The sequence below is a fragment of the Cibotium barometz genome, chromosome 21 (genome assembly GCF_041138505.1).
Source record: "Cibotium barometz isolate CiBa-2024 chromosome 21, ASM4113850v1, whole genome shotgun sequence".
Lineage (NCBI taxonomy): Eukaryota > Viridiplantae > Streptophyta > Polypodiopsida > Cyatheales > Cibotiaceae > Cibotium > Cibotium barometz.
Genome location: NC_141066.1, coordinates 12,366,587 through 12,387,895, shown reverse-complemented (window position 1 = coordinate 12,387,895; position 21,309 = coordinate 12,366,587). Strand labels below are relative to the sequence as shown.

The 21,309-nt window shown below is 40.4% G+C and overlaps 1 protein-coding gene across 1 annotated transcript in view; it reads left to right on the top strand.

The window, feature by feature from the left end:
- LOC147626867 (uncharacterized) overlaps positions 1-20,401 on the top strand; it is a 199,290-nt gene extending 178,889 nt beyond the window's left edge. Inside the window, exon 5 of the mRNA XM_086815214.1 lies at positions 19,232-20,401. The gene's annotated coding sequence lies outside the window, so the exon portion shown is untranslated. The remainder of the gene's footprint in view (positions 1-19,231) is intronic.
- Positions 20,402-21,309: the final 908 nt, after the last annotated feature.

The following is a 21,309-nucleotide window of genomic DNA, read 5'->3' as shown; positions in this document are numbered from 1 at the left end:
TGTATAGATGAGGATGTAAATGGAGATGTGGATGGATGCATGTAGATGTAGATGTATTGATGTAGATGTGAATGGAGATGTGGATGTATGCATGTAGATGTAGATGTATAGATGTAGATATGGATGTGGAGGTGGATGGATACATGTAGATGTAGATGTATAGATGTAGATGTGAATGGAGATGTGGATGTATGCATGTAGATGTAGATGTATAGATGTAGATGTGGATGTGGAGGTGGATGTATGCATGTAGATGTAGATGTGGAGGTGGATGTATGCATGTAGATGTAGATGTGGATGTAGATGTGGAGGTGGATGTATGCATGTAGATGTAGATGTATAGATGTAGATGTGGATGTGGAGGTGGATGTATGCATGTAGATGTAGATGTGGATGTAGATGTGGAGGTGGATGTATGCATGTAGATGTAGATGTATAGATGTGGATGTGAATGTGGAGGTGGATGTATGCATAGAGATGTGGATGTATGCATGTAGAAGTAGATTTATAGATGAGGATGTAAATGGAGATGTGGATGGATGCATGTAGATGTAGATGTATAGAGGTAGATGTGAATGGAGATTTGGATGTATGCATGTAGATGTAGATGTATAGATGTAGATGTGGATGTGGAGGTGGATGTATGCATGTAGATGTAGATGTGGAGGTGGATGTATGCATGTAGATGTAGATGTATAGAAGTGGATGTGAATGTGGAGGTGGATGTATGCATGTAGATGTAGATGTATGGAGGTGAATGTGAATGTGGATGTGGATGTATGCATAGAGATATGGATGTATGCATGTAGATGTGAATGTACGCATATAGATGTGGATGTATGGATGTGAATGTACATGTAAATGCGGATGTATGGATGTGGATGCATGAATGTGCATGTAGATGTGGATGTGAAAATAGATGTATGGATGTAGATGTGGATGTATGGATGTGAATATATGTGAAGGAATCTGAAGTGATGAGATGGAAAATGATGTGATGGGATGAGTATACATATAAATGGAATATGGAATAAGTAATGTTGATTGATGAGGGATAATGTAGAAAAATGAAAGTTAAAATAGAAATTGTATTGTAAACTGTTTGTAAATGCTGTTTGTAAATGACTGTTTTATGTCAAGAATGCTGGGGGAGCATTTTGACCGTCTTGTGATTAAGGTCGTGGAGACCTAACTGATAAAGTTGCAACTGCTGAGACGGAGAGTCAATGAAGGACGTCTCGCGTAGCAAGGTCGGCCGAGGTCTTGACCAGCCTCGGTGCAATTAAAATGGTGAGCTTCCGGTATGGTGGAGGAGGGGCCAAGGAAGTGGCCTATGAGTGAAGCGCTAGGTCACCTGCGAAGGATCCTAGAGGGTGCTGACCATACAGTGCTCGGGCTCTAGGTCACCTAGGATACCCACGCGTGCGTCGAGGAAGATATTGGAACAGAGTTGGAGTTGTTTTCTGAAATCGGGCATGGATCTAGTTGATTGACATTGCTGGTCTTCAAGGGATGAGTCCATGGCTCTTTATATGGATCTGTTGGTTGATCTTGCTGATCTTCAACGAGAGTCCATCTTGATAAGTGATTATATTGCCGAGTATTATGGACTAGGGATTAGGAAACGGCCCCAGGTGGTGAGCATCCTAGTTGCCAATGATGCCATAGATACTCTGATGGAAAATTAAGAATCAACTGGATAAATTGGAAGATGGTGATCAGTGATACTATGGTTTTATTAAAGGATTGTTTTAAACTGGTTGAGTCTGTGAAAAGGCAATTTCATATTGGGTGTGTGAGTGGTTTGACTAGTTTTATTTTGCATGAACATCCGGCTAGGGGGCCTTGGAACTCTTTTCCTTGGTACCCGGGACAAAACCTAACCAAATTCTTAATTGGATCCCATCACTACAGTGGTTGGGCGGTTGGCTAACCCATGGGACTGGATGGGGACTGATGGATCCGTAAATCGAGACTTAAACTTTTGTTTTTTACGATAGATAAAATAAATCCCGGACAGTAACTGTTCTATGGATAGGAATCAACGGCTGTGCCTCTTGAATGGGGAAAAAAGCGTTGATCCCAATGATCCAAGTGCAAGTTTCTTCCTTGATCTGACCAAGTATCTTATAGATGTAATTGGATCAGCTCGATCAGAAATGATCTTGACCACGTTAGAGAAAAAAATTATCTTGGTGGAATCGCCCGTGCTTTCCGGTAAAGGAAGTTTTCCGGGTTCGGTTTTGGAACAACCGATGGATTAGTCTCTTATCCGGATATCCGTGGGCGAGGCCCCGAATGTGGGACCCCTGTCCCGCACGAGGAGTGCTACTTCCGCTGCTAGTATCCCGGATGTGTTGCTCGGTGGGAACAGGGATCTTACATTTGATGTTGATTCTTTGCAACATTCTATTCCAACTCTCATGGCTGAAAATGACTTTGAAAGTGATCCCATGGATCAAAATGGGGATTCTCTGATAGTTGAGGTGGATAAAAACCAATTTTCCACACTCTCTAATCCATGTTTTAGCATTCAAAAGAAATTTTACAGCAAGCAGGTGCAAATCTCATTCAAAGAGACTGTTGTGTCAGATTCTTGGTATGACCAATTATTGACATTTCTGACTGAAGGCATTATTCCAGGTTTTGAACAGAATGCGGTTGTTCAAGAAGCACATTCTGGTGCAGCAGGTGGACATTTCTCAGGAGATATAATAGGAAAGAAAATTCTCCAGGAGGCTGGATTGTGGTGGCCCACAGTTTTGAAGGATACACATGAGCATGCTAAGAGGTGTGTCATATGTCAAAACACTGGTCAGCCAGATAATAAGGATAGAATGTCAGATCATCCTATTCTGCCACTAGAGCCTTTCTAGAAGTGGGGGATGGATTTTGTGGGACCTGTTAAGCCTACAACAAGGAAAGGATGTAGGTATATTTTGGTTGCAACAGACTATTGTACTAAATGGGTAGAAGCTGTAGCTTTGAAGGATAATAAAGCTTCAAGTGTTGCAAGGTTCTTGTATCACAACATAATGACCACGTTTGGGTGTCCTGTGGAGCTTGTGAGTGATAGGGGATCTCATTTCTTAAATGAGGTGATAGCTGAATTAACCAAAACCCATATGATTATGCACAAAAAGTCTACAGCTTACCATCCTCAAGCTCATGGTGGGTAGGCTGAAAGTACTAAGAAAACATTGGTTGGAATTTTGAAGAAGATAGTGGCAGACAATCATAAGGATTGGGATGACAAATTGGACTCAGCATTATGGTCTTTTAGAACAGCCTTTAAGGTAACAACAGGGATGACACCATTTAGATTGGTGTATGGATTAGAAGCTGTGGTGCCTATGGAGTTTGTGGTGCCAAGTCTTAGAATCACAGCTGAGAAGATGTCTTCTAAATGGTCAGTTCATCACAGGAGTAAATATCTGATGCAGTTGAAAGAAGACAGGTTGGTCAGTTCATATATTACTGAGGTGATCCAGAAGAGACGACATGCATGGGTGAGTATGAATGTCAAATTTAAAGTGTTTCATGTTGGTGTCTGGGTGATGGTATACAATTCTAGATTGGGACCTCATCTAGGGAAGTTGACACTTAGATATAAAGGACCTTATCAGATTGTGGAGGATTTGGGTCAAGGAACCTTTACTGTTGCAGATGTCTTTGGAACAAGGGTAGAGAAGCCAATCAATGGTTTTAGGCTGAAGAAGTTTCAAGGGAAACCACCACATCTTGATTGGCCAGTTTCAGCTTTGGTGCATGTTGAGGAAGTCAGATCCGACTCACCAAAAGTTAACACAGCACAGAGATGGATGTTCTTAAGGTAGAACATAGGTGTTGAGACGATGGCAAGAAGCTTAATTGTTGGCACAGGGTATTTTGATCAGTTGTTGCAGAGCTTGAAATTTGCTGAAGCTTTTGTCAGGGTTTGTTTGACTAAATTGTGTTGTGTTGGAAGTTGCTTAGTCAGACTTTACTGGCTCGGAGTTTTTAAAATTAATATTTTTTTCAAAAGTCTCGAGTTGGGGACTACATGCCCACTAAGAGTGATGATTACTCTATGAAGAGCACCTTCAATGCAGATAGTGCAGGACCTGGAGAAGAACCAGAGTTTCAAGACACAAGTTGCAGGTTTGCTGGCAGAATCAGTTGAGATAGTTGTAGACCAAGTGCTTGATGTAGAGATTGTTGAAAAATACAAGTGAATAGGGTGTGTGTGGGAACAAGCTCTTGGATAGAGGCTGTAAAAGAGGAGATGTAATTGTGAAAGAACCTGTGAAAAGGTTAGGAGAATCTACTGGGAGAGAATAATGGGTAGCATGAGGGAATTTAGGAGTGTGGAGATATTCTGGGAGATATTCAAGGAAAAGAGAAGAGGTGGAGAGAATCAGGCAAAAGGTGGAGATATTCTGGGAGTGAATCATGGAGAAATCAATGGGATTAGATGCTTGATGTAAACTCTATAAATTGAGGCATAGCCCTAATGAGAATTTGTTGGTTTTTGAGTATCCATGCCTACATTAATCTATGTGCTAATTATTCACTAATCACTTGCTAATCACTTTGTTAATTATGTTGATTCTAGTGTTTGATCCACCATAGCTCATCATTTTGCTCAAATTTCAACATGGTATCAGAGCCATGCCTAGAATCAACCAGATTTATGAGCCCATTAGTTAATTAATTAGGATTAGTAGAAGATTAGCAAAAAAATCAAATTTTAATGAGTTTTTCACCTTCCCCTTCACCCTAAGCCAGTGGAGGGTCTCTAGCATCTTGCACACATAAAATTAGGGCACAAGCTTTATACACAAGCTAGCTAACATCTCTAGCTTCAAGCCCATCTACTCCACGCAGCAAACCGCCAAACGGACGAAGCAGAAATCAGCGTTTTAGCCGGCGCGTTTTTTCTGAAGGGAATTGCAGATTTCTCCTTGCTCCAATCAAATTGCTTCAATTCCTCCTAGCCCAAGGGGTAATCAAGCATGCTCTACAAGCTGGTGAAGACAGAAATCAATTTCATCAAGTCTACAGAGAGATCCAAGCTCTTCATCAAATCTGCAGGTGACTTTGGTAAAACAAAGATTAAGCTTTCATTATTTAGTCAAATCTTGTGTTTCTTAGCTTAATCCTCTACTAGACTCATTGCTATTGATGCCTTTGAAAGCATTTGAGCTCATTTGAAGTGGAAGGCACCAGATCTGGGCTCCCCGCATACTCTGTTTTCTTCACACAAACCAGAGCATTAATTTGCTAATCAGTGATTAATCAGTGCTAATCACTGTATTTTGGTGCAATTGAGGGTTCAAATTAACCATTAGGTATCTGATACAGATCCCTAAAGCTTCAGATTGCAAATCGGAGTTGGTTTGATACTCCAACCATCCCGTACAAATTGGTTACCCTTAATTTAATGTAATTTCTGGTGATTTTATGCTGATAAAATTATTGTAATCATCTATTAAATACCAGATTGAGTTGTAAAAGGGTAGACACTGCCCTTGAATCTTGAATTTGGATCAAGAGGTAAGACCCCCTTCACATCACCATGAATTCAGCACAGGAAATAGCCAAATTTAATGGGGAACAGTTTTATACATGGCAAACAAAAACCATGTATTTGCTGATGAGGAAAAATCTGTGGGGATTAGTTGAAGGGAGAGATGAATGCCCAGAGAGAGGAGAAAATGAGTGGAAGAGTAGGAATGAAAAAGCATTGGGACTTATTGCACTCAGTTTAAATGATGAGATCATTCATCATATCACAGGGATACAGTGGGCAAAAGATGCATGGGATGAACTCAATAAATTATTTGGTACACAAGCAAAAAATTCCAAGATAAATCTATTAATGCAATTCTACAAATTGGACATGAAGGAAAGTGAACCTTTAATCACACACTTGAACAAATATAAAAGCATTAAGCAACAGCTGGCAGCTATTGGCAAAAAGGTAGAAGATGATGAAGCATTAGCTGTACTTTTGAAAAGTATGGACAAAGGAGATTATGAAAACATTGTAGCAACACTAAAGAATGTACCTGAACTGAAGATACACGAGATAGAAGCAGCTCTACTAGAGCAAGAGAGCAGAGGCAAAGAGAAGAAAGGGCTCGACTCAACAGCAGGAGAGGAAAAAGCATTCTTCACCCGAGGAGGATTCTCTCGAGGACGAGGACGAGGAAGAGGCAGAGTAGGAGGGAGGACCTTCACTTGCCACAAATGTGGAAAGCCAGGACACATGGCGAGAGACTGCTCTACAGCAAACCCAGTGAAGAAGGAACGACATCGGCAAACTTCATGGAGGCTCCAAGGGAAGTGGAGTCGGATCATCTTTTCTGAGAGAGAGAGAGAGAGAGAGAGACCCCACAACCCAATGTAACCTGCCCCAACAAAGTAAAACCACCTCTGAGCCACCGATGATGTAGGCCAAGTGGTAGATGTATGTGTTAGGGACTTGAGGCACTGGTCGCGGGCTATCAAGTAAGAGGGAAACTAGATACAGGGTCCAGGTGTGCTAGGATTATTCACTTGAGGGGAGGTGTTGAAAAATACAAGTGAATAGGGTGTGTGTGGGAACAAGCTCTTGGATAGAGGCTATAAAAGAGGAGATGTAATTGTGAAAGAACCTGTGAAAAGGTTAGGAGAATCTACTGGGAGAGAATAATGGGTAGCATGAGGGAATTTAGGAGTGTGGAGATATTCTGGGAGATATTCAAGGAAAAGAGAAGAGGTGGAGAGAATCAGGCAAAAGGTGGAGATATTCTGGGAGTGAATCATGGAGAAATCAATGGGATTAGATGCTTGATGTAAACTCTATAAATTGAGGCATAGCCCTAATGAGAATTTGCTGGTTTTTGAGTATCCATGCCTACATTAATCTATGTGCTAATTATTCATTAATTATGTCTTAATCACTTTGTTCATTATGTTGATTCTAGTGTTTGATCCACCATAGCTCAGCAAATTTCAACAGAGATGCATGGTGCAAAGCAGATACAGGTTGCTGAGCAGTTCAAGGAACTAGTTTCATTACAAAGTTTGGATGTAGCAGCAACAGACAAGGATGTTCAGGTTGCTGAACCTGATGTTATGAAGGAGGTGGACCAGACTATTTGATGAAGCAGCATGATTTTACTTTTGTCTGACATTTTGATCTGATCAAGGGATATGTGGATCCGAGTCAAATTTGTTTGAAATCTACCACCGGGACGTGCCATGTGTTGAAGGCATAGTTCTCTTAGGATGAATGTTGCTAAGTCGGATATGTAGTAAGTCGGATATGTGCTAAGTCGGATATATGCTTAGTCAGATATTTGTAAGTCGGATATGTGCAAAGTCGGAATTATAAGGTGGTAGGAATGTATGATGAATTTCTTGGGATCTTGGAAGTTACGATATGTAACGGTTATTCAAGAATAACGTTTTGGGGAAAGAGAAACGTTTTTTGAGCAAGGTAGAAAAGAAGGGGAAGCAATGTAATGTAGAGAGGGGAAGAATGAAGCAGATTTTTGGGTGTTTTATCTCTTGTGTGACCTTGCTCTGTCGAAGTTCTGTCTGTGCATTACGTTTCTGCTGTGTCTGAATTTCTGTTTTTGCCTAATCAACATGCTTCTTGTGGAGAAATTGTGTTTGCTTGTTATATTTCTGTTTGTGTTGATGAACACCAACACTTGTTGGAAAACATACTCAACACACCGATTGTGAAGCTAATATTAGGTCTAGTATTAGTGAGAAAAATCAAAATCCCCACCAACTTTCTGTACTTTTTGATGTCAACAAGTGATGAAGAATCCTCTACAAAAAGCTTAATATTCACTTCCATTGGCGTAGACACAGGCTTGCAGTTTTTCATCCCAAATGCTTTGAGAATCTACCAAGTATACTTTTGCTACAAAATGAAGATTTTACCTGACTCTTGCCAGACCTCAATCCCCAAACAGAAATGCATAGGACCCCATTCAATCATCTCAAACTAATGGCTCATCATATCCATTGTCTTCTGGATCATCTCTTCATTGTCACCTAAAATGTTTAAGTCATCTACATACAAGACAACCAAAACAATCTTGCCATGCCTTTTTACAACATACAAATTAGCATGAGAAGCACTTCTTATAAACCCAATCTTTTAAAAAAGTTTGTCTATCATGTGATACCATGCCCTTTGGGCTTGTTTCAGCCCATGCAATGCCTTCTTCAGCCTATAAACTTTGTTTTCTAATCTGGGCATCTCAAAACCTGGTGGCTGAGATACATATACCTCCTCCTTGAGATGGCTGTTCAGAAATGCTAATTTGACATGGCATGTGAAAGACTGATCACTTTTTGTGAGCAGCCAAGGCAAGTACCGCCCTGATAGTTGTCATGCAAGCTGTGGGAGCGAAGGTTTCATCAAACTAAAAACCCAAAGGAAATAAACCCACATCTTCCTACTGCAATCGTCGACTAACAGCATACATTTAGAAGATCCCCCTAATGCAATAGTAGACATTTTAGCCTTATCCCGAAAGAAATAAACCCACATCTTCCTACTGTAATCATCGACTAACAGCATACATTTAGAAGATCCCCCTAATGCAATAGTAGACATTTTACCACAAAGATCAGCATGTACCAGCTCTAGAGGAGTCTTTGCTTAATTGCTACTTTCCTATGGAAATGCCTTGTGTTGTTGCTTGTCCATCATACAAGCTTCACATGTTTCTTGCAATTCTAAAAAAGGTGGCAAATTAGCTACCATACCCTTCTTTTGCATCTCCTTTAGCATGGCAAATCCAATGTGACCAAATCGCTCGTGTCAAAGCTTGCTTGTACTCTTATCTGCAGACACATAAGCGTACTCAACTCATAGAGATTATTGCACCTTACTTCTTTACCGACTACCTTGCCAAAAGCATCTATAATTTCTACTTTATTTTTCTTGAAGCGTACTTCAAGCCCATGATCTATCATCGTAGCAATTGATAGTAGATTTCTCTTTATCTGGGGTACATAGAGCACATCTAACAACTTCTTCTCTTCACCTGTAGCTACCACAAAAGATATGGTTCCAGACCCTTCCGCCAGACATTTAGCATTATTCCCAACAACAACATTGATGGGTTCCTATTATAGAGGCTTCCAGGAACTATACCAGCCCTTCTTACTGGTCATGTGCTGGGATGCTCCCCCCTATCCAAAATCCATGAATCATCAATTGGAGCCTAAGTAGATAAACATACCTCTTCAATGGCGACCCAAATTTCAAGCTCGGTCTCAACATTGCTGACTGACTCCTTTCCCTTCCCATGAAGATTTTAAGGTGTCGTTCTTCTTGTCTACCTGCTTCTTTCTATAGTCTCTGACAGCGAGACCCTTCTTGTCATAGTAATAACAGCTCTGTTGCAACTTCTTCTTCTTTGGCCTCTTCTTCTTCCCATCAGAATATGTCGCACCTTTTCTTTAGCATTGGCTAAAAAAGTAACATCACCACCATCCGCGTCTTCAGCCGCATCTCCTTCTCAATCAACATAGCACTAAATTATTCAAATGATAAAGATGGTACTCTAACCTGAGTGTTTAGTGATGTAGCCAAGCCATCATACTTCTGTGGAAGAATTCGAGTGCACCTCCGAGCCAACTCCTCTCACTAGTGTGTGTAATCCCTACATCAGCCATTTGATCTCACAGATTTTTGATCTACGAGATAAATGCTTCAGTAGCTTCTCCTTGAGCAAACTTTATAGCAAAAATTGATTCTCCAGGTTCAAAATCCTGGTCTGATTGCGAGTCTCATACTGATTTCTCGATATGATCCAAGCCTCTATAGCCTTTGTAGTATGTTGAATCAAAGTGAGAAAAGAATCACTTACACTAGACGAAGCCACAAAGTGCGTCAGCATTGCGCCTTCTCCATGCCCGAAGAAGTGTAGCATCGGGAAGCATGTTTGCAAGGTTGTTGGGGGGTCAGGACTTCCCACTGGTTCTGCATCTATTCCCATAACAGTTTCTAAGAGCTCACAAGAGTCTAGAATGGCATTTATTTTGATTTTCCAAAGAGTATAGTTCGCCCCATCAAGCTTGCCTTCCACATGAAGGCAAGTGGATAAATGTGCAAGACTGGTGTGCAGCAGCAAAGGTAGAAGCCATCACTCCTAGGGTTCTATGCAAAGAAAGATTGAACTTTATGCACTATTCCTGCTAAGAGAACCTAAGCTCCTCTGATACCATATAAGAATATGGCTGATGAGCAGAAAGAGATAGCAAGACAAAGCACAATAGACAATGCAATAGATACACAATGGAGAGAATTTAAAATTTTGATTATACCAAAGAGGTACAAGTGATGGTGTTGTCCACCTGTGTGCTCTCAAGTAGAGCTTAGATGGCGATCTAGACACACTCTGGATGGAGTTTGTACAAAGTGTAGTAGGGGGTGTATACTCACAAGAATTGGATGCCTTAGCTCATCGCAACCATGTCCATATATAGTATTGTATGCAGTGTGGTAGACGTCTATACAACGAGGGTGGTTACACTACAAAGACACGGTCACTGCCCGCGTATCAAGAATGCGGCCCATCAACCACCACCCACTAATGATGGACCTAGTATCTAAGGGAATATTCTAGGAAATATTCTAGGGTATATTTCTAGGAAATATACCCGGACCCTAGCTAACGCTCATACTCCTGAACCATCTCCTAACCATCATCAATGGTCATAATAATGACCCCATCGGCGTCTAAGCCGGGGTTCACTAAAGACATATGCACCATGGCTACTCCTCGTAATGGGGGGGGGCTAACAAATGTGTATTATACATCAAAGTGAGATATATGCTAAGAGGCGGGCATTGATTATATACTAACAGAAACATGCCTAGGTAGCACCCAACATGCATTGGGATCTCCCAATGCATTTTGGTAGCTATTGACATGCCTAGATAGCACCCAACATCAGGCATTGGGATCTATCGATGCATTCCAATAGCTATCGACATGTTTAGGTAGCACTTGTCATGTATTGGGAGCTCCTGGTGCATGCTGGTAGCTATCGGCATGCCTAGGTAGCACCTCGCATATGTATTGGGAGCTCCTGGTGCATGCTGGTAGCTATCGGCATGCCTAGGTAGCACCTCGCATATGCATTGGGAGCTCTTGATGCATGCCAAAAGCAATCGACATGCTTGGGCAGTAGCCAACATGCATTAGGAGCTCCTCGTGCAAGCCAGTATCTATCAAAAGTTTTAAGTAGCACTCGTCGACATGGATTGGGAGCTGTTGGTGCATGTCGGTAGCTATCGGTATGAGAGCTAGTGGCATACCTTGCAAAAGCATTGGGAGCTCTCAATTCATGCCAATAGCTACTGACATGCTTAGGTAGCACTCAACATGCATTAGGAGATCTTGGTGTATGCTAATAGCAATTGGCATCCCTAGGTAGCACCTGACATGCATTAGGAGCATGTCGGTATAGCTATTGGTATGCACTGAGAGCTCTCAGTACCAATGCATGTTAATAGCTACCGGAATGCTCCCAATGCATGCATGTTGGGTGATACTCAATGTATGCCGATAGCCTACCAACATGCCTAGGTAGCACGAGGCATGCTAGGAGATGGTTGGTGCTACCTAGGCATGCTAATAGCTACCAACATATATACTGGGAACTCCTAGTGTCAGTGCATGGTAGCACCTGACATGCATTGAGAGAGCTATTGGCATGCTCCAAGTGCATATTCAGTGTAACCTAATCATGTCAGTAGCTACTAGCATGGATTGGAATCTCCTGATACATGTTGGTAGCTCCCATTGTATGCTATACCTAGCCTAAGGATGCTAGTAGCTAGTATGCATCGAGAGCTCCCAATGCATGTTGATAGCTCTACGAGCATGCACCGGTAGCACTCAGCATGCATTGAGAACTCTGAGTATCACTCGATATGCATTGAGATCTCCTGCTAGCACTTGGTGTGCATTGATAGCTCTAGGTAACACTCGGCATGCATTGAGAGATCCGAGTAGCACTCGGCATACATTAATAGATAGCTACCGGCATGCATTAAGAGCTCTCGTCTTGGATATCACTTGGCATGCATTGTAAGTCTTGGTGCATATCGGTACCTACTATTGACATGCTTATGTATCACTCACCATGCATTGGGAGCTCTCCCAGTGCATGCCGTTAAGCTACTGGCATGCTTAGGTTGTATACTTAAGTATGCATCAGAAGCTATCAACATGTACCAAGAGATCCCATGCATACTGGCATGCTTAGGTTGTATAGGTATACTTAAGTAGCATCCAACATGCATCAGGAGCTATCAACATGCACCAAGAGCTCCCATGTATACCGGTAGCTATATTGGCATGTAACGAGAGCTTTCAGTGCATGCCGAGTGCTACCTAAGCATGAGGCTTATGCATAAGCCTCGTGCATACTAAGTATAAGCTTTATGTATACAGCTAAGATATGGCTTACACATAAGACTTGGTTTATGCATAAACCTTATGTATGAGGCTTATGCATAAGCCTCGTGCATACTAAGTATAAGCTTTATGTATATAGCTAAGATATGGCTTACACATAAGACTTGGTCTATGCATAAACCTTATGTATATGCTTTATGTAGAAACCTCATACATAAGCTTTTTGCATAAGACATACACGAGATGCTAATGCATGCGGCTCATGCATAAGCTTTATGCATGAGGCTAATGCATAAGCCTCCTACATAAGGCCTGCATATAACTAATGTATTAGCTTGCATATTACTAATGCATTAACCATAAGCATTAGCTTCATGTAGCTAGCCTCATACATGAGGCGTATGCATTATGGCTAATTCATAAGCTTTATGCGTGAGGCTATATGCATAAGCCTCATGTGCATAAGCCTCATGCATAAGCTTCATACATGAGGCTTATTCATATGGCTAATGTATAAGCCTCATGCATAAGCCTCATGTATAAGCTTCATACATGAGGCTTATTCATATGGCTAATGCATGAGGCTTATGCACTAGCCACATGCCACATGCATGAGGCTTATTCATATGGTTAATGCATAAGCCTCATGTATAAGCTTTTTGCAGCATTCATAAGCTTTTATACATTAGCCACATCCATGATGCTAAGACATATGACAACCTCTTGAGAGAAGCATGAGCTTAATGCATGCATATGGCCACCTCTTGAGAGATACATAGCTCTCTAAAGGCTATGCATAGAAGCTTATGGCTAATGCATAAGCCTTTTGTATAAGATTTATATATGAGGCTTTATGCACAAGTCTCATGCATGTGGCTTATGCATAATCATCATGCATAAACCTTATACATATAGCCTCATGCATGAGGCATTTTCATATGGCTAATGCATAAGTCACATGCATGAGGCTTATGCATATGGCTAATGCATAATCTTTATGCACTAGCCTCATGCATGAGGCTAAGGCATATGGCGACCTCCTGAGAGAAGCATAGCTTTCAAAAGATTTTGAATAGAGGGGAGAAAAAATAACAAACTCTAATGTTGAAAACCCTAAAACATGTAAAAGCATGAGAAAGGAAACATAAAAGAGGGAGATCTCTCACCTTATGACACTCTCGATGAGGCTTGTATATGTGTTGGTAACCTTAATCCTAATCTTAATGAAAGCTATTGCATGACATAGAAAACTTATTGAATCTTTCTTTTTCCCTTCTCATTAAAGCTGAACCCTAGCCCTAGCTTCTATATAGAAACCCTATTAAAGAGCCTTAATGGAGAACTCTCCATCAAAACTATCTATTAGGGTTTCTATGTAAAAGGTAGGGCTAGGTTTTAGCTTCAATGAGAAGGGAGATCTTCATCAAAGTCCTTTATTAGGATTTTTATGTAAAAGCTAGGGCTAGGGTTCAACTTCAATAAAAAGAGAAAAAGAAGAAAAGAAAAACTTAAAAAGTGAAGGGAAATACTCACAAGAAAGCTTTCATAAAAAGTTGGTATGCGTAAGGGGATGAAGTAAAAAAGAAGACATATCTTGCTTCAGATTGAGGGAGATAGGATCAAAGAGGTGGAAGAGATAGATTAGAGATAAACCTACAAAAAAATCCAAAGGTATCAAGGCTAGAACATTCAAATGATAAACTCAGTGTGTGGGATAAAAGAAGTAGAAGTACTTTTTCCAGGTCATGGTACTCAATATTGATTTTTTTTATAGTGTAGCAGTGTTTTTGGCTCATAAAAATGTTTTTCATTACTACATATCATTATTAGTAGCGAAAAAACACTTTTGTGCAGCGAAACTTACTGCTATGAGTAACATTTTTAGCAACAAAAAAACACTACCGAGTTTTTTCACCACCTAAGAACGTTGAAATCTCCGACATTCCCGCTTCCAAAATGTTGCTGACATGCTAATAAAAAGCACTACTATGCCCCAACATGTTGTAGTGATTCATGCATAGAGAAACCTATGCATACGTAGATTTTGAAACATTTGCATGCATAGATTTTAAAACATTTGCATGCATACATCTGAACACATTTACATGTGTTCAAATCTATGTATACATAGATTTCAACACATTTGCATAATTATGCATATGGTATTTATTATGCATTTGCACAAGGGCTCTATGCATAGTACCATATTCGTAGAGCTAAGAAAGAGTTGTATGCATCAAGTAAGAGCCCTTACACAAACATATAGAGCTCTCATGCATTTGATAGAGCCTTATATGCATTAACATAAGGGGTCCACCTTATGTATAGAGCTCAAAGAAATATCTATACAGAAGGTAAGATCCCTTATGCAAATGTATAGATCTCACATGCATTTTCTAGAGCCCTCTATGCATGCATTGCATAGAGAACTCTATGCTTACATATAGGTCATAGAGATCTCTATGCATGCATAGAGTATGTTGAAATTTGAGCATAATGATGAGCTATGGTGGATCATACACTAGAATCAACATGATTAACAAAGTGATTAAGAAATGATTAAGACGTAATTAGTGAATAATTAGCAGATAGATTAATGTAGGCATGGATACTCAAAAACCAGCAAATTCTCATTAGGGCTATGCCTCAATTTATAGAGTTTACATCAAGCATCAAATCCCCTTGATTTCTCCATGATTCACTCCCTGAATATCTCCACCTCTTGCCTGATTCTCTCCACCTCTTCTCTTTTCCCTGAATATCTCCCAGAATATCTCCACACTCCTAAATTCCCTCATGCTACCCATTATTCTCTCCCAGTAGATTCTCCTAACCTTTTCACAGGTTCTTTCACAATTACATCTCATCTTTTACAGCCTCTATCCAAGAGCTTGTTCCCACACACACCCTTTTCACTTGTATATTTCAACACCTCCCCTCAAGTGAATAATCCTAACACACCTGGACCCTGTATCAAGTTTCCCTCTTACTTGATAGCCCGCGACCAGTGCCTCAAGTCCCTAAACTCCATAGTCCTTGACACTCTCTCTCTCTATGTGTCCAAGGCTACTATAAGTGCCCGTGACCTTGACTAAAGTGTTCACACATACATCTACCACTTGGCCTACATCATCGGTGGCTCAGAGGTGGTTTTACTTTGTTGGGGCAGGTTACATTGGGTTGTGGGCTCTCTCTCTCTCTCTCTCTCAGAAAAGATGATCCGACTCCACTTCTCTTGGAGCCTCCATGAAGTTTGCCGATGTCGTTCCTTCTTCACTGGGTTTGCTGTAGCAGTCTCTCGCCATGTGTCCTGGCTTTCCACATTTGTGGCAAGTGAAGGTCCTCCCTCCTACTCTGCCTCTTCCTCGTCCTCGTCCTCGAGAGAATCCTCCTCGGGTGAAGAATGCTTTTTCCTCTCCTGCTGTTGAGTCGAGCTCTTTCTTCTCTTTGCCTCTGCTCTCTTGCTCCAGTAGAGCTACTTCTATCTCGTGTATCTTCAGTTCAGGCACATTCTTTAGTGTTGCTACAATGTTTTCATAATCTCCTTTATCCACACTCTTCAAAAGTACAGCTAATGCTTCATCATCTTCTACCTTTTTGCCAATAGCTGCCAGCTGTTGCTTAATGCTTTTATATTTGTTCAAGTGTGTGATTAAGGGTTCACTTTCCTTCATGTCCAATTTGTAAAACTGCATTAATAGATTTATCTTGGAATTTTTTGCTTGTGTACCAAATAATTTATTGAGTTCATCCCATGCATCTTTTGCCCACTGTATCCCTGTGATATGGTGAATGATCTCATCATTTAAACTGAGTGCAATAAGCCCCAATGCTTTTTCATTCCTACACTTCCACTCATTTTCCCCTCTCTCTGGGCATTCATCTCTCCCTTCAACTAATCCCCACAGATTTTTCCTCATCAGCAAATACATGGTTTTTGTTTGCCATGTATAGAACTGTTCTCCATTAAATTTGGCTATTTCCTGTGCTGAATTCATGGTGAAGTGAAGGGGGTCTTTACCTCTTGATCCAAAATCAAGATTCAAGGGCAGTGTCTACCCTTTTACAACTCAATCTGGTGTTTAATAGATGATTACAACAATTTTATCAGCATAAAATCACCAGAAATTACATTAAATTGAGAGTAACCAATTTGTACGGGATGGTTGGAGTATCAAACCAACTCCGATTTGAAATCTGAAGTTATAGGGATCTGTATCAGATACCTAATGGTTAATTTGAACCCTCAATTGCACCAAAATACAGTGATTAGCACTGATTAATCACTGATTAGCAAATTAATGCTCTGGTTTATGTGCAGAAAACAGAGTATGCGGGGAGCTCAGATCTGGTGCCTTCCACTTCAAATGAGCTCAAATGCTTTCAAAGGCATCAATAGCAATGAGTCTAGTAGAGGATTAAGCCAAGAAACACAAGATTTGACCAAATATTGAAAGCTTAATCTCTGTTTTACCAAAGTCACCTGCAGATTTGATGAAGAGCTTGGATCTCAATGTAGACTTAATGAAACTCAATTCTGTCTTCACCAGCTTGTAGAGCATGCTTGATTACCCCTTGGGCTAAGAGGAATTAGAGACCTTTGATCTGTGGAAGTAGAAATCACCAAATCATCTCAGAAAAACGTAGCTTTTTAATCAGCGAAAATCGGGAGCTTCCGTGGGCGGTTTGCGCTTCTGATTCGATGGGCTGGAGCTCCTATGGGTTAGCTAGCTTGTGTTAGAAGCTTATGCCCTAATTCTATGTGTGCAAGGTGCTAGAGATCCTCCACTGGCTGCAGGTGAAGGGGAAGATGAAAAACTCACTAAAAACTGATTTTTTTGCTAATTACTTACTAATCCTGATTAATTCACTAATGGGCTCATAAATCTGGTTGATTCTAGGCATGGCTCTGATACCATGTTGAAATTTGAGCATAATGATGAGCTATGGTGGATCATACACTAGAATCAACATGATTAACAAAGTGATTAAGAAATGATTAAGACGTAATTAGTGAATAATTAGCAGATAGATTAATGTAGGCATGGATACTCAAAAACCAGCAAATTCTCATTAGGGCTATGCCTCAATTTATAGAGTTTACATCAAGCATCAAATCCCCTTGATTTCTCCATGATTCACTCCCTGAATATCTCCACCTCTTGCCTGATTCTCTCCACCTCTTCTCTTTTCCCTGAATATCTCCCAGAATATCTCCACACTCCTAAATTCCCTCATGCTACCCATTATTCTCTCCCAGTAGATTCTCCTAACCTTTTCACAGGTTCTTTCACAATTACATCTCATCTTTTACAGCCTCTATCCAAGAGCTTGTTCCCACACACACCCTTTTCACTTGTATATTTCAACAGAGTACTCTCTATACATGCATAGAGAACTCTCTATACATGAAGAGTGAACTCTACCCATAACATGCCAGCTATTATTTAACACTATCATTATCAATGAAGCGCCTCTATGAACATTTATGATTAGACACAAATCCATTAACACACCACATTTATCAATATAGTTTCTTATTGTAACCCTCCCTTCTTCAAAAGTTGACATAACAATTATAATCCTTAAAATACTCTATTCCACACTATCTTTTTCTAGATTTAATGAAGAACTTCCTATGATAGGCTTATAAAAATGAGAACATTAAAAAATTTCTACAACAATAAGTAGTACCTCAAATACATATTTAGCTACTGCCATTCTGATGGTGGCTGGAACTAGCTTGAGGTTCACTTGCAAAACGGGTTTGTGGTTCAAGTGTTGTAATCCCCAAGCTTCAATATATTTGTTATTATGCTCCTTGGAGCTTACCAAAGATACTTAGGTTTGATGTTTATCATGGTCAATATCAAATTTTTAAAAAGGGAAAATAGGTAATAATAGGTTGGTATTTGATTTTCATGAATTTCCATAATCATGATCATCCTAAAGTACAAAGCTATCTACACGCACTTAACAATTTCAAAACTTAGGATCTATTTAGTAGGTTTATGCAATGCTAATCCCTAAGCTCTTCATAATCTTGTTGTTTGAATCAATGATTATACTACTATATATAGACAATGACCCTTTTTTATAATTGGTTAGACACCCAAGACCCTGAACTTTTGTTTGAATGTGAGATTGTACAACTATATATAAACGATGAACTCTTTTTGATAAATGGTTAGATGCCTAAATGACAACATTAGGAAGTGAATGGGGTCTTCTTGGGCCCTTTAATTTGCCCAAGCCTAATCAAGGTGATTAAGGAATAGCCAAATGGGGGGTTGCCATGTGGACTGAAATGTTGGGTTTTTAAGAGAGGTGTAAGAGTGGTCAAAGGGTGCACTTTTTCCCCCAAAAAGGGGGGGGAGTAATTTTACAATTTTCGGACCTCCATAACTTCTACATACAAGCTCCGATTTGAGCGAAGATTACAGATCCGTGATCTACGCATCCAGAGCTTTCTATAGATATGTTACATGATATGGTTTTATCCGCTAGATTTTAAATTCCATTTTCCCTCCAAAATTCAAATTCGAATAAAGTAGCCGTTTTGAAGCTTCTAATTAGAAAACGTTTCTTCTTAAGAGAAAAGGTTTGACTCCCTTAAACTGCCAAATAAAAGGGCCCAAGAAGCCTTCCATTGAGGTCCTAATGCCCCGGATTTTGGTGCCAATTTTGGCGCATTATGGTGATGTTTGGAGGTTCTTCATCGACAAAAGTCACACTTTCATGGAATTCATGCCTAAATTGTACTTATCTTTTGTACTCCTTTTTAATGTAAATGCTTGGCATATTAGCAGGTCCGCATTTGTAAAGCCACAGCATGAAAACTCTCTCTTAGTATTTTGTAAGGTCCAAGCCATGTATTCACAAAATGAAGCAAGCCTAAAGTTCAAACATTATGTACTTTTGAATATTTGGAATCAAATAAAGAAAAGGGGAAAAGAAGGGTCATGGGATGTGGGTGGTTGAGGAAGTTAGAGTCTCTCTCTTCCTTTATCAACCTCTTTCACGTTCCTTTTTAACTCTCTTGGTTTGAGCACAACTCTTGCCTCTCTCTTGTCTCTTCCTTGTTCTTGAATATTTCCTAGCTATGGAGGAAGAAGAAGAGGATGGTGAGGATGATTGTCTTGTCTATCTTCTGTGTGCTCTACACTAGGTAGCTTTTCATTGTGTGGGTATATGGCTATGGTGTTTTCCTAGAGAGAGAGATGAGAGAATAGATCGTGTGTGTGTATATGTGTGTTTCTTGAGAGCTTCTTGCAGTTTTTATGGCTATGGAGCACTCCAATGCATATATTTTGCATGCTAGAGCCCAGATTTTGTGTATTTTCAGTGCTTGGAAGGCAGTACATTCATTTGGTGCGTTCGTCGGGAGAGGCTAGCCATGAAATTTGCATGAAAGATTTGATCCTGTAGCAAATAGCAGCAAGTTATTCAGTCGTCAGCAGCAAGGTCATGCAAGAAGCATGCAGATGATGATGACCCTCAGCAGCAGACGCAGCAGCAAGCATATACAGTACCCACAGGGTTGTGCGTAGAGTAGATGCGTCCAAGAAGAAAACAACATGGGGGAGATGGAAGCACAGCTATGAGAGACATGAATGAGAGCTTGAGAAAAGCCATCGAGTTGCAAGTACAACAGGATGCACTGAAGACGATGAGCTACGGCTGGGTTTGAAGGAGGCGATGAAGCGTGCAGGGGCGCAATAGAATATTGTCAATTTCTCTTCTCTCTCGTCTCTGTGTGCCCATTGCCACATCATTTGTCTGATGCGTTTGCAGAAACTTTTAATTTTTTCCTTATATGTAGTCTAAGGGGCCACGTGAGTCGCAGAGCTTGTGTGTGTGTGGAGCAGCCACGTGGCGTGCTGCCACGCTATCAAGGAGAAATTATGGTGTGCCATTACTGATCTGCATCTAGCACAAAAGATGCCGCCAGCTTTAACGTTTTTCTTTTTCTCTCTCTAGTTGCAGATGGTAGAATTTAATTTGTTTAAAAGATGTCCTTTATCTTTTTTATCAAAGGTTCAACTAATATTCCTCCGAAGAGGTCATTCACACTACAGACACCATGCAAATACACACAATATATGGGGGTGGGCTAAAATGCTATTGTAAATCCTTATGCCGAAGAAATTTTCTGCACCATAGCTAGGATGTGCCGGGTGGAGGGCTTGATTACTAAATGTTTTGTGTGGGCGAGCATAGTGAAAAAAATTTGGATGGGGTTTCATTTGGGGTCAAAAGAAGGGGTTTCCATTTTGTTTCCATGAGGGTGGGTGAGTGTTCTTTTGAGCAATGGGTTGATGTTGTACATCCTTATCCTATGTCATTTGAGTGAGGTGGTGTTAGTGTGTAAGTTTAGAGATGAGTGACTGAGTGAGTGTGATGAGTGTGTAAGTTAGTGTGGGTGTTTCTTGAACAAGGGAGTTGTGTGGAAGATGTGTGAAGGAGCTAAAAGTATGCGTTAATGGGAGGTTTTTCATCAACATTTGTTCGCGAGGACGCTCACAGGCTGAGTGGAGGAGAAATGACAACCCCGGATTTTGGTGCCAATTTTGGCGCATTATGGTGATGTTTGGAGGTTCTTCATCGACAAAAGTCACACTTTCATGGAATTCATGCCTAAATTGTACTTATCTTTTGTACTCCTTTTTAATGTAAATGTTGGGCATATTAGCGGGTCCGCATTTGTAAAGCCACAGCATGAAAACTCTCTTAGTATTTTGTAAGGTCCAAGCCATGTATTCACAAAATGAAGCAAGCCTAAAGTTCAAACATTATGTACTTTTGAATATTTGGAATCAAATAAAGAAAAGGGGAAAAGAAGGGTCGTGGGATGTGGGTGGTTGAGGAAGTTAGAGTCTCTCTCTTC